The 12,754-nt window shown below is 39.8% G+C and overlaps 1 protein-coding gene across 5 annotated transcripts in view; it reads left to right on the forward strand.

The window, feature by feature from the left end:
* shroom3 (shroom family member 3) overlaps positions 1-12,754 on the forward strand; it is a 432,635-nt gene that overhangs the window by 285,726 nt on the left and 134,155 nt on the right. Inside the window, exon 1 of one of the 5 annotated variants that reach the window (XM_043695339.2) lies at positions 6,452-6,576. The exons of the other annotated variants lie outside the window; for them this stretch is intronic. The gene's annotated coding sequence lies outside the window, so the exon portion shown is untranslated. Of the gene's footprint in view, positions 1-6,451; positions 6,577-12,754 lie in introns of those variants that run through there. 5 annotated transcript variants of the gene reach the window in all.

Below are 12,754 nucleotides of genomic sequence, written 5' to 3' on the forward strand. Positions count from 1 at the left end.
CAGCTTCTTCTGTCATTAGTCAACAACACTGTCACTTGCTTGACATGGTATTCATCCTCAGTTCTCTGCCTAAAGCCAGGTCTGACCCACCAGAAAGGCAGCTCCTGAATCCATACCTACTGGGACTGGAATTGATCTCCATTTCTTGGCACCAATCTGATCCATAATAGCCAACCAGTCTCATTCCTACCTGTATGAGTTGCTTTAGCAACGTAATCATTCACATACATGTTGTAGTCCAGAGCTATGAATCAAATAACAAAAACAGCCTGCTTGATTGGCATCCTATTCACCATCTTAAGTGTTCACTCCCTCCATTTTCTAAACACTATAACTGCACATGTACCATCTACACAATGCACTGCAGCAATTATCCGAGTTCCTTTGCCAGCACTTCCAAATTCACAACCCATGCAACTTAAAAAGACGAGGACAGAGAGAACTACTACTTGCAAGATCTCTCCTGACTTGGAATTGTACTGCTGTTCCTTTGCTTTCGGTAGAGATGCTGGAACTCCCTCCGTAATGGAAATATGGCTGTACCTACACCCCAGGGATTGCAAGGGATCAAGACAGTGATTTGTGATTAGCTTCACAGAGGCATTTAGGATGCAATAAATGCTGGCCTCTCCAGTAACACCCACATCCAGGAAGGAATACATTTCAGAAAAAAGTGATGGTAGGGGTTCTAATGTTTTTTCTATCACATGACTGAGCAAGAATCTCTGCTCTCTTAGTGTCTGCCATGTTGAAAGGCTTTGCAAATTGATAATTGACCTGCTTGGTCAAGTTATGAACACTCCTTCCTTAGCCATTAGGTCCTAAAGTAGGACTTGATCCCAGAGCTTCTAGCTTAGATGTAGGATTGTTACTCACTGCAGTACAAAACCTCCTGCATAGTCTCCACCTTTAAATTGTTATGAATCACATCCATGTGTGGCATGTTTTAATTGATGGCGCAGTGCTAAATACAGGATATCTAATTGTAAGCTGCTTTAATATTGAGCATTTCCCTCCGAGATGCTATTCTGTAGATTTCCTGTATGTCAACACATAAGGTGCTTAATGTGCGAGAAGGGCAGCATCATGATTAGTTACTCTGGTTAAATTAATGTGAAAACATTGCAGTAAGATATATTTTTCTTACAGTATGCCATGTTAATGTTTATACATACTCCAGTAAAATATGTTTTATTTTACAAATGATGTTGCAGTGATGCATGTTCATTATTGGATTGGTATTACACCAAGTACACGTTGTATACTTCTAAACCTGATTAGAGACAAAAAAGAACTGCAGATGCTGGAACCCAAGGTAGACAAGCAGGACGCAGGAAGAACACAGTGAGCCAGGCAGCATCAGGAGGTGGAGAAGTCAATGTTTCAGGTGTAACCTTCTCCCCACCCACACCACACACCCCCTTCTACAAACTTGATTGGCATTGTCAATCAAACCTACCCAAATAATGGTGGAGTCACAAAAATGTGATTTAATTTATAACTGAGTTGTTTACCATATGTACACTGCTTCACCTAATCTTTGAAAGTAAACTCAATATGCACTTTCTGTAGTCATTCAAAATTGCTTTGTTGTCATGCCTATTTTACCATCTGCTTTTGTAATTGCACCTCCTTCAGTTCCCCCCCTCCAAGTTACCTTGTAAGGAAAAGCTGGACAGGCTAAGCTTGGGTCTGTTTTGAGTTTAGAAACGTAAGAGGTGACTTGATTGAAACATATAGGATCCTGAAGGGCTTGGCAGAGTGAATATGGAAAGAATGTTTCTTCTTGTGGACGAATCTAGAATGAGGAATTACTGGTTTGAAATTAGAGTTGCACATTTAAGACATAGGAAAGGAGAAATATTTTTCACAGAAGATTGTGAATCTATGAACTCTGTTCCTCCAAAGATGGTGTATGAATGTAGAGTAATCAGATCAGCCATGATCTTATTGAATGGTGGAGCAAATTGCAGGAGCTGAATATTCTACACCTGCTCCAAATGTATATGATCATTTCAGTGGAAGTGCTGCAGTGTCATTACTGGTGGAATACTGCAATCGCAGTGTGACATTTTTCCAAGGACAGTTTCACGTATAAACAAGAACTTTTATTCTATGCAATGTTTTTAGCATGGCAAAACATCTCAAGACCCTTCACAAGGGTGTTAACAAATAATAAACCACATTAGGAAATATGAGAGCAAGGTTGCAACACAGAATGGAATACATCAATAGGATAGAGTCTGTGACTTTAAAATGAAGATTGACATCTGCATTCCTTGGCAGAATTATCCTTGATATGGAGGTGTCGGTGTTGGTCTGGGGTGGACTAGGTCAGAACTCAGATGACACCAAATTATTGTCCAACAAGTTGATTTGAAATCACTAGTTTACAGATGTCACCTGACGAAGGGTCAACCCTGCGAAAACTTGTGATTTCAAATAAACCTGTTGGACTATAACTTGGTGTCGTCTGAATTATTCTTGGCATCGAACCCTCCTTCACCTGCAAAACTGCACTTGTTTTTGAATCCCCTACTGTAATTCCACAGAAGATTGACGAGTATTTGAACAATAAGTAGTTTTGTGATGCAGTGTATCAGATCATCAAAATCCCTCAGCTGTGTTACACTTTTGTAACACGTTCACAGTTATTTATTGGCTTCAGTCTGATATTGCATACTGTGTGTGTACCAAACCATTTCATGTAAGATGAGACAAAATTCTTTGGTAGTGCCAGTACTGCTTATTAAAGAGTGCAAAGAAATTTCAGGAGGTTGAATTTCCATGGAAAACATATCCTGTTGAAATGATATGAATGGCATTAATGTTGGTTTTCTGGATTTTCTACCGGGCTTACAGCAAAACACTACTATGTTGCTGCTCAATCAAGCAACGAGTCTCTCGGTATCAAAAGTCATGATTAGTGACATGCTGCAGTTAGGTAAGTAACATTTCAGTTTTGCACATTGAGTGACAAAGTGGAAATGGCATACTTGGATTTTAATGTGCTTTAATGGTCTGCTGTTTTGTTTAATTATTTCCAAGTATAATGTGACTGCAAATGTAAAAGATATTCCGTCTCTCACATTGATTTCTTTTCAGCATTCTTTGTGTCACAATCCAAATTTGTCTCTTGCCAACCAGAACTTGCGCAAAATGGTTATACTGTTGTTAAATAATACCAAAAGTCCACAGAGGAAATAAATCTATGAGCTATTTTTGTCTTCTCACCACCTCCATTTAAGTACGTTGTTGTTTTAATCATTTTTAGTTTAACAGAACAACATAAGTTATACAAAGGAAGTCATAACTGAGCTAAGTACTCAGCACTGGATATGGCCCTGTAATTGAGAACAGAAGTTGATTAAAACCAAACTGATCTGTCTCTGCCAGGTTAGCAGGAGGAGGATTACAGATGGCCTCAGTGCTCCTCGTGTCTTATCTAAGTGGTCACCCTCAGAAACAAGCCTAAACCAGTGTTACTAACTATTTAGAAAGAACTACAAGCCTAAATGATCTCTTGTTTGAGGTGTATTTTCAGGAATGCTACACCCTAAACACGGTGATGAGTATCTCCGCAGTAAATCCTTGATTCTGTTGTTTACCATTTACAGTTGGAGTCCAGGTGTAATCATGTAAGAAAGGGAAATAAAACCCATTCATGCATCAGATGAGGGCATCACTGGCTGAGCCAGCGTTTATTGCCCACAGGGCAGTTAAGAGTCAAACAAATTGCTGTGTAGGTACGGAGTCACATGTAGGCCAGACCAGGTAAGGATGGCAGTTTCCTCCTTTAAAGGATATTTGTGAACCAGATGGGTTTTTCCAATAATTGGCAATGGATTCATAGTCTTCAGATTTCAGTTTTTTTTATTGAATTCAAATTCCACCATCTGCCATGATGGGATTATTTAACCTTGGGTCTCCGGATGTCCTGAAGCACATAAAAAGTGGATAAATCCCCAGGAACTGATTAGGTGTACACTAAAACTCTGTGGGAAGCTAGGGAAGTGATTACTGGGCCCCTTGCTGAGATATTTGTATCATTGATAGTCACAGGTAAGGTGCTGGAAGACTGGAGGTTGGCTAACGTGGTGCCACTATTTAAGAAAGGTAGTAAGGAAAAGCCAGGGAACTATAGACCGGTGATGGGCAAGTTGTTGGAGGGAATTCTGACTAACAGGATTTACATATATTTGGAAAGGCAAGGACTGATTAGGGAAAGTCAGCGTGGCTTTGTGCGTGGGAAATCATGTCTCATTAAGTGATTGAGTTTTTTGAAAAGAAGAGGATTGATGAGAACAGAGCGGTGGACACGATCTATATGGAATTCAGTAAGGCATTCGACAAGGTTTCCCTTGGAGACTGGTTAGCAAGATTAGATCTCACGGAATACAGGGAGAACTAGCCTTTTATATACAGAACTGGCTTGAAGGTAGAAGACAGGATGGGGGTGGAGGGTTGCTTTTCAGGAGGCCTGTGACCAGTGATGTGCCACAAGGATCAATGTTGGGTCCACAGCTTTTGGTCATTTATATAAATGATTTGGATATGAACATAGGAAGTATAATTAGTAAGTTTGCAGATGACATCAAATTGGAAGTGTAGTGGACAGCGAAGAAGGTTACCTCAGAGTAGAATGGGATCTTGATCAGATGCGCCAATGAGCTGAGTGGTCAATGGAGATTAATTTAGATAAATACAAGGTGCTGCATTTTGGAGAGGCAAAACAGGGCAGGACTTATACACTTAATGGTAAAGTCCTAGGGAGTGTTGCTGAACAAAGATACCTTGAAGTGCAGGTTCATAGCTCCTTGAAAGTAGAGTCGCAGGTAGATACGATAGTGAAGAAGGCATTTGGTATGCTTTCCTTTATTGGTCAGAGTATTGAGTCTCAGAGTTGGGAGGTCATGTTGTGCCTGTACAGGACATTGGTTAGGCCACATTTGGAATATTGCGTGCAATTCTGGTCAGAAGGATGTTGTGAAACTTGAAAGGGTTCAGAAAAGATTTACAAGGATGTTGTCAGGGTTGGTAGATTTGAGCTATAGGGAGAAGCTGAATAGGCTGGGGCTATTTTCCCTGAAGCATCGGGGGCTGAGAGGTGACCTTATAGAGGTTTGTAAAATCATGAGAGGAGGTGCGTGGATAGGATAAATAGACAAAGTTTTTTCCCTGGGGTGGGGAAGACCAGAACTGGAGGGCATAAGTTCAGGGTGAGAGGGAAAGATATAAGAAAGACCAAACGGGCAATTCTTTCATGCAGAGGGTGGTACGTATATGGAATGGGCTACCAGAGGAAGTGGTTGAGGCTAGTACAATTGCAACATTTAAAAGGCATCTGGTTGGGTATATGAATAGGAAGGGTTCGGAGGGATATGGGCTGGGTGCTGGCAAGTGGGACTAGATTGTGTTGGGATATCTGGTCAGCATGGATGAGTTGGACTGAATGGTCTGTTTCCGTGCTGGACGTCTCGTTGACTCTATTATAATACCACTCGGCCATCGCCTTCCCAAATTATTATTTTAAACGTTTGTTATCTATGGGTTTTTTAAAATCTATGCATTTTTTATCTTTACACGATATCACTTTCTCACTTTTAACAAGGCAAAGAGTAGCAATATATTCAGCATTTTTACCATTCTACAGTTGGGCAAACCAAGTGTATTGAGCAGTACAGCTGCCTCGGGCTGGCATAAATCAGTAACCCTGCCATGAATACTGGTATGTAAGGGATTCACCATGGAGGCATCAGAGCTCAGTTTCCTCACAATACTATTTCCTTCCAATATTTTCTGTTTTTATCGAAATAAAATCAATGTTTGTCATATTTCACTGCTAAGGAAATGGTTACTGGGTTTACCTGCAACACAACAAACACTAACCTTTAAAGTAAGTAATTGCCCTTGAAGCACATTGAGATATTTGATATGACGCTACATAAGTGTAATTGTTTGATGGTGTTTGTTACTGTTGTATTAAATCAGTAGATGTTGCAGCCTTCTGGTAGTAATTTTAAAACTCCAGAATTTGATAGCTAATTTTCGTCCTGATTGATCAGCTTGAGGTACATTTTACCTCACTTCCAGCTTTTCATGTCTCAATCCCCAACTTGCTCTCAACATAGGGCTATGTACAACACTTAATTTTTGGAAAGCTCTAAGTGATACAATGAGCTGGTTATCCAGACAATTAGTAAGAATGAGAGGGGATGGGAGGGAGTGAGGACATTATTAAATTACTCACCATCATTAGTAATCTCCTACTTAATAGCAGGTAATGCTAGTGTCCTCTTTTGGTTCCTGTGGGATTAAAATTAGTGGATATGTTTGAGCTTTTTACAGCACTTGACAGAGTTCATTTTCGACTGCCCTCTTACCACCTCCCTTTTCCAAAATGGTACATTCCTGTCTAGAGAAGGATGGACTTGTGATTAGTTAGTGGAGGAGTTGTTTGGCTGTGAGAGAGAGCCATGTTGAACAGCAGAATGCTTCTGCTACAAATGTAAATGAACAAGTGGATTAAGAAAGGATTGAAAAGATTGTCCAATAATAAAAAAGCCTTCTGAGTGGGTGAGTTTTTTAAAAAAATTAAAACTGAAATGTAACCAAATAGTAATGTATGTCAGCAACGATAAGGTGTTTTCAGTGACAATGCTTGGGGAAGATTAAGGGTCTTAAGGCTGCAAACATGAACAAAAGACATGTTTCAGACCTGGTATCGTTTCTCTGCATGCACCTTATGCGAGCTCATTCTGAATCAGCTAACCACGTCGAACAGAAATAAACGTTTCAATAGCTTCAGAGACCAAAGGGAAGGTGTGTTGCTACTGCAGACAGGTATGGGTTGCAACAGAGGTTTTATATAATTCACAGTCTTCTGTTTTTAATGGATTTTAAATCTTTGTACAACCTGCCTCCCAATCTTATTGCTTTACTATTTCAATTAAATTATTTTTTGTGCTTGTCAGGGGTTGGACATTCACTCTGCCTCACCTGGTACAGTGTACAAAGTCTATTGACATTGATCCTGAGACTGACTGAATATTCAAATACTTAAAACTAGCCAATCAGATAAGCATTGTCATGCTGACTGCCTAGTTATGGTATCTAATACCTTTTCTAACGACAGTTAGATGGACATTGTTCAACAAAGTAACTTTTGCAACAAAATGTAATGGCGTAGATCCCCAGTGAATTCATGCTGGCACTTTATCCCTGTCGTTTTTATGAATGTTTACCCTAAACAGTAGTTGTGTAAATCATGAAATTTAACGTGTGTTAAACAATAGAGTCACTGGTTGCATCTGAGTTACATAAAGGTAGTTCACAGAGAATAATGATTTGCAGTAATTTTAGCATGATCAGTCTTTGCTAGTCCATATCTTTATTATTCTAATTAATTATAAACAGTTGTAATTAAAGGGAGTGGTGTTGAAATTCTAGTTGGTTAAGTGCCGAGAACAGATACATTAAGGTTGATCTCAGACAAACTCCCAGGGACAGGCATGCTAGCATGTCGTATGCTAGAATGTCGTATGCTAGAATCTACTAAAGTATATAAATAACACTGTCCCCTAGGTTGGGGGGCACTTTACTCCTCTAATGTTTAAATTAAAGGCTTTAAAGGACCACATGCATACATATTTTTAAATTCTGTTCAATTATTAAACCTGCTAATTCTCTTTCCTTGCTGAAGATTTGGGACTTCTCCCAAGGCCCAAAACAACACTACATGTCAGTTCTCAATTGGCAGTATTTTCATTGAGGTCTTATAAGAGCCCATTCGGCGAAATTCCCAGGATAACAGGGACCGTTATGTGAGCAGTGTTGGGGTTGGTGAAGGTTGATAGCGCCTGACCAGACATAAAGTCGCACACATACCTGCCGAACCCCATGAACCGGAGTTGAAAAGCTAGTTAAATTGAATCTAACCCAAATTCTAGCTGCAGGTAAATAGTTTGCAGGGTATCTGCCCTGGCCCAAGACTCCGCATTCGTGGGTGAGCAAACTTTCCCTTGCAGATTCAATTGTCAAAACACTGGGTATGCCCTTTGCTCCTCTCATCGTTCCATATCCACGATATACATACCTTCCATCTAAATATTTGTGGTTTTGTTTTAAGGCGTAAAAACATTTTTTTAGATTCAGCAAGTGTGTGAAGTTTGTGTGAAGTGGTTCCTATGGCCTCACATATTGAAAAAGATTGAGAAACCTTTTGGAATGCCAAAGCCCTCCTGAAGGACAGCACAAAGGCTGAATGGTATTAAAAGCAACGAGATAAGACAAAGGATAGCAGGTGCTGGAAATCTGAAACAAAAACAGGAATTTCTCATGAAACTCAGCTGATCTGGCAGCATCTGTGGAGAGAAAGCAGAGTCAACTGTTCCAAAGAAGGATATTTGGCATTAAAATGTTGATGCTGTCTTCTCTACACAGATGCTGCCAGACCTGCTGGGTCTCTTCAGCAATTTCTGTTTATAAATCATGTGATAGTTTGGTATTCGATAAAAGCCTGAAGGTTACAGAAGAAGAAGAAAACTGAAGGATTTGAGAAGTTAAACAGTTCAAGGAGGAAAAGACTTTAGGCTGTCAGCGCACAATGAGTTTTGGGTCAGGAATTTTCTTAGAACCACTTCAGCTTTGCTGCTGTATGTTCACCAGGGACGCTTTGCAAATCCAGATTTACACATAAACCAAAGAGGCTCTGTGAAAATTACTGTGTGATAGAGAAGGTTTTTGCATTGAAATAGATAAGAATGAGGAGTGGAAGAGAGATTAGTTTGATGCTAGATGAGCAACATTGGCTTGTACCCTGTTTAGAAATGGGAGAGGGATGCAGGGTTTGGAGTGCTCTGGGAGAAAGGATGTTGTTTCTGATTAAGTAATTGAAATGCTTGTTTGAAGTAAATATAAGTGCTTGGCACAAAAGAAAAGTTGCATTTGAGCTATTTGTTTCACTAAGGGATATGGAAGTACCCTTTAATGACAAAGGAATTTGAGGGCAAGGATCTCTGAAGGAAGAATAAAGATGAAACCCTGCACATTAAAAAGACAATTAAGAATATCGATCTATGAAAAGATTGGACGGAATGGGAACTTGATTATTCTATTGAAAGACTTGAAAATTGAGATTTGGTGATTCATCCTTTACATGGAGGAACTTTTGTGTATTTACAGATTCTCCTGTGGAGGATGTTGAAGGCAAATGGAATAATTTGCGGAAGACTATATTGGATTGATTGAATGGAGGGAGGGAATTGAAATTCAGGTGAACCATGACAGAAATGAGACCGAATGGTTCGGTACTCTTGTGTTTATGGGGAAAACCATTAAATCCAGCATTGATTGAGCAGTTTGAGAGACAACTGAAGAGCAGCCATCTTGGACGTTTTAGTAAAAGGCCATATGAGTTTATTAAATAATATACAATGCCAGGCTGTGTCAAGGTAATCAAAAGCTGACCTTAAAAGCATATGATAGCAGCAACAGCATATACAGTGGAGAGGTCATACTGATAAATGCACTGCTAATCATGGATTTGTTTAAATCTTGAAAAAGTGACTACTTTCATAACGTACAGAAAGTATTGATGTAAAGGCAGTGACATTAAAGTTGAAATGATTGCTATGAGTGATTTGTTGCAGATAGAGTGAAAACAAAACAATCCAAGAAGGAAGACTGCAGATTAAAGAGATTCCTCTGAATAAGAGTAAATTTGAAGACCCATGTCTTGAGGGTGATTGAGGGTTGTTATAAGGACTGGGGTCAGAAGATTAAGCACACCAACGAAGCTCTGAATTCACAGTGTATAAAACTAATTCAGGTTATTCTGAAAACTTCTAGCTGGTCTTGCCTCCATTGTAACAAAAGAAAATCTGCATTTTGATCAGTTTGACTTAACATTTCCCTGCTTATATAACTGAACAAGGTTTGAAGTAGTTGGCATGTCAGGCACCAGGTGAATAAGGAGGAGAAGACTGAGAGTGATCTGTTTGATGTTCAACTGTTGCAATGAAATTGAGAAAGTGGACAATGAGGAGAGAGGTGACCCAGTGTGAGCAAAAGAAAGCAGGAGTGATTGTAGGCAGGGAGTAAAAGAATTGTAGATTCTGAAAATCTGAAACAAAAACAGAAATTGCTGGAAAATTTGAGGAAGTCTGGGAGCATTATCTGGAGAGAAATCAAAGTTAACGTTTCAGAAGAAGAGTCACTGAACCCAAAATGTTAACTCTTGATTTCTCTCGGATGCTGCCAGACCTGTTTGGGGCGGGTTGGCTGGCTGGCTACATATTTGTTCCCATGTCCGCCCTAACTATAGACTGTCGCTATTGAAATTCCTTATACAGGCGGCATATCCACTGACTTCCATCTGAAATAAAAAAAATAAATCAGAAACAGACAAACGGAAGCGAAAGGAATTAAGGGTGAGAAGACGATCATTAAAAAGAAGCAACAGAGGAGAGAGACTTAGAGAAACAGCAAAATGAAAACTTATCAAACAGTGTAGAAGAGTGACCAGATTTGATGACCAATAGTTGCAATGGCACCAGTGATTGATTAGTAACTCAAAAAATGAAGTTAAAAATAACACTACACCAGGTTATAGTGCAACAGTTTATTCGAAAGTACAAGCTTTCAGAACGCTGCAGCTTCATCCGGTAGCTAGTAGGGCACTGTCAAATAAACCGTTGGACTGTAATCTGGTGTTGTATGATTTTTAATTTTGTCCACCTCAGTCCAACACTGACACCTCCACTTGAGAAAATGAATTAAGATTGTTTTACCCCTCCATGTTTTCTCCAGTTTGATCTTATTTCTCTGTTTCTGTTGGCTCCTGAGCAGCAGCAGCCAGTTGATCCTAACTCACCGCCATTGCGACCCTCTAATAGGCTGGTGGAGACTATTGCAACTTGCATCATTGTGAGTGTCCTTTCCTCCTTGAGGTGAAACTGTTTCTCACAGCCTGTTCCTTTACTTCTTCCCAGCCATGTGGCCTCAATATGATTGTTTTATGGATAATAGCTTCTTGAAATCATCTTATTACCATATTACATTCTTGTCTAGTTGGTATTACAGTGGCTTATTTAAATTAGCTGAAAGCGGGGCATTTTGCTTTGAAGAAAAAAGCCTAAAAAGACCATGTGCAAATTGTCACGCTCAATGTGTCGCAACAAATGTACAACAGTGTGTTTCTAACCTTTTGGTCATAAGTTTCCAAGACGTGCATTGAAACTGACTGTTTGCGAGATATGTTGGCAAATTCACCGTGCCTGGTTGCAGGAAGTCCTTGTTTAAATAGCCTTGCCTCAGGGTGTAGGTGAAGTTAAACACAGGAACTGCTGCTGTAAATAGTATGATCAATCAGAAACTCGACACAGTATCAATTCAGCAAACAAAATCGTGATTACTTACAATGAGCAATAGCACTTTTAATCACCCCCTCCCCCTCCCCCAGGAGGATTATTTTTGAAAAGGTAAAATGCCAATTTTTGTTCCTTTCTTCTTTCACGCTACAATTGACCCTGTACATGGTCCAATAGGAGTTGAGAGTTGTCCTGCATCTCACCCACATGTCATTGTTTGTGATCCATGAAATGGTGTGTTGGTAGTTCAGTCAACCATTTGGAAATCATAGCCATCATTTCACCGTGTTTGACAGGCTGACAATTGAATACAGAAGCTTTGGAGGAGCTGTCCCCACTTGCTTTCACACAGACATGCCAATGTCAATTGTCGTGCCTCAGGCAACCCATCCAATCTGGAATCTTACATAGGAATAAACGGAATAGGGCATTTAGGCCCTGAAGCATGTTGTGCCATTCTGTCTTTCAGATGAGATGTTAAACTGAGGTTCCATGTGCCCTCTCCAGTGAACATAGATCCCCACAGCACTATTTTGAAGAAGATTGAGCAAGTTATCCTTAGTGTGCAGGTCAAAATGTCATTTTAATTGCCATCACAAAATATTATGTGATCTGTATCACATGCTGTTATTGGGAGTTTGCTGTGTACAAGTTGGTCACTTTGTCTCCAGCCACCTTGTCTCCAACATTAGTGATTCGACTTCAAAGTACTTCATTAGTTGATGGTGCTTTGGGATATCTAATGCTCATGAAAGGCACTATGAAAATGCAAATTTTTTTTATTGCATTAAATCATGACTGTTTTGCACCTTAACTCCATTGACCTGTGATTCTTACCTTTCATCTTTCACAGATTTTCAAAACCTGCTACAGTGAAGTCCTTAGGCAAAAGTGAGGACTGCAGATGCTGGTAACCAGCGTCTAGATTAGAGTGGTGCTGGAAAAGCACAGCAGATCAGGCAGCATCCGGGGAGCAGGCAAATCGACGTTTCGGGCAAAAACCTCAGATGCTGCCTGATCTGTGCTTTTGCAGCACCACTGTAATTTAGACAGTGAAGTCCTTGCATTGCAAAAAACATCAGCTAGAAAACCACGATGTGAATTGTTCAAAAGACCACTTTATTTTCAGTTCTCTTGGCTGGTAGAGAAATGTGAAACAAAAAAAAGGAGAGTGATCACTGAAAATAAAATGAGTAAAAGAGGAAAGGGGTCCAAATGGCCAAGTGTATTAGAATGCAGCCACCTTGATTCTGAGTGAGATGGGAATAAGGCACTGTTATAACAGGATCTGTCTTTTAATGATGTGTTGATGGGGTGAAGATGAGAAGTGCCATGCAATAAACTTTTGTGCTTAAAAGAAGTGGACTTAAATTGGTCACTAAGGA

The sequence above is a fragment of the Chiloscyllium plagiosum genome, unplaced genomic scaffold, assembly GCF_037043375.1.
Source record: "Chiloscyllium plagiosum isolate Xiang-an unplaced genomic scaffold, Cpla_swu_hap1 HiC_scaffold_1, whole genome shotgun sequence".
Taxonomy (NCBI): Eukaryota; Metazoa; Chordata; class Chondrichthyes; order Orectolobiformes; family Hemiscylliidae; genus Chiloscyllium; species Chiloscyllium plagiosum.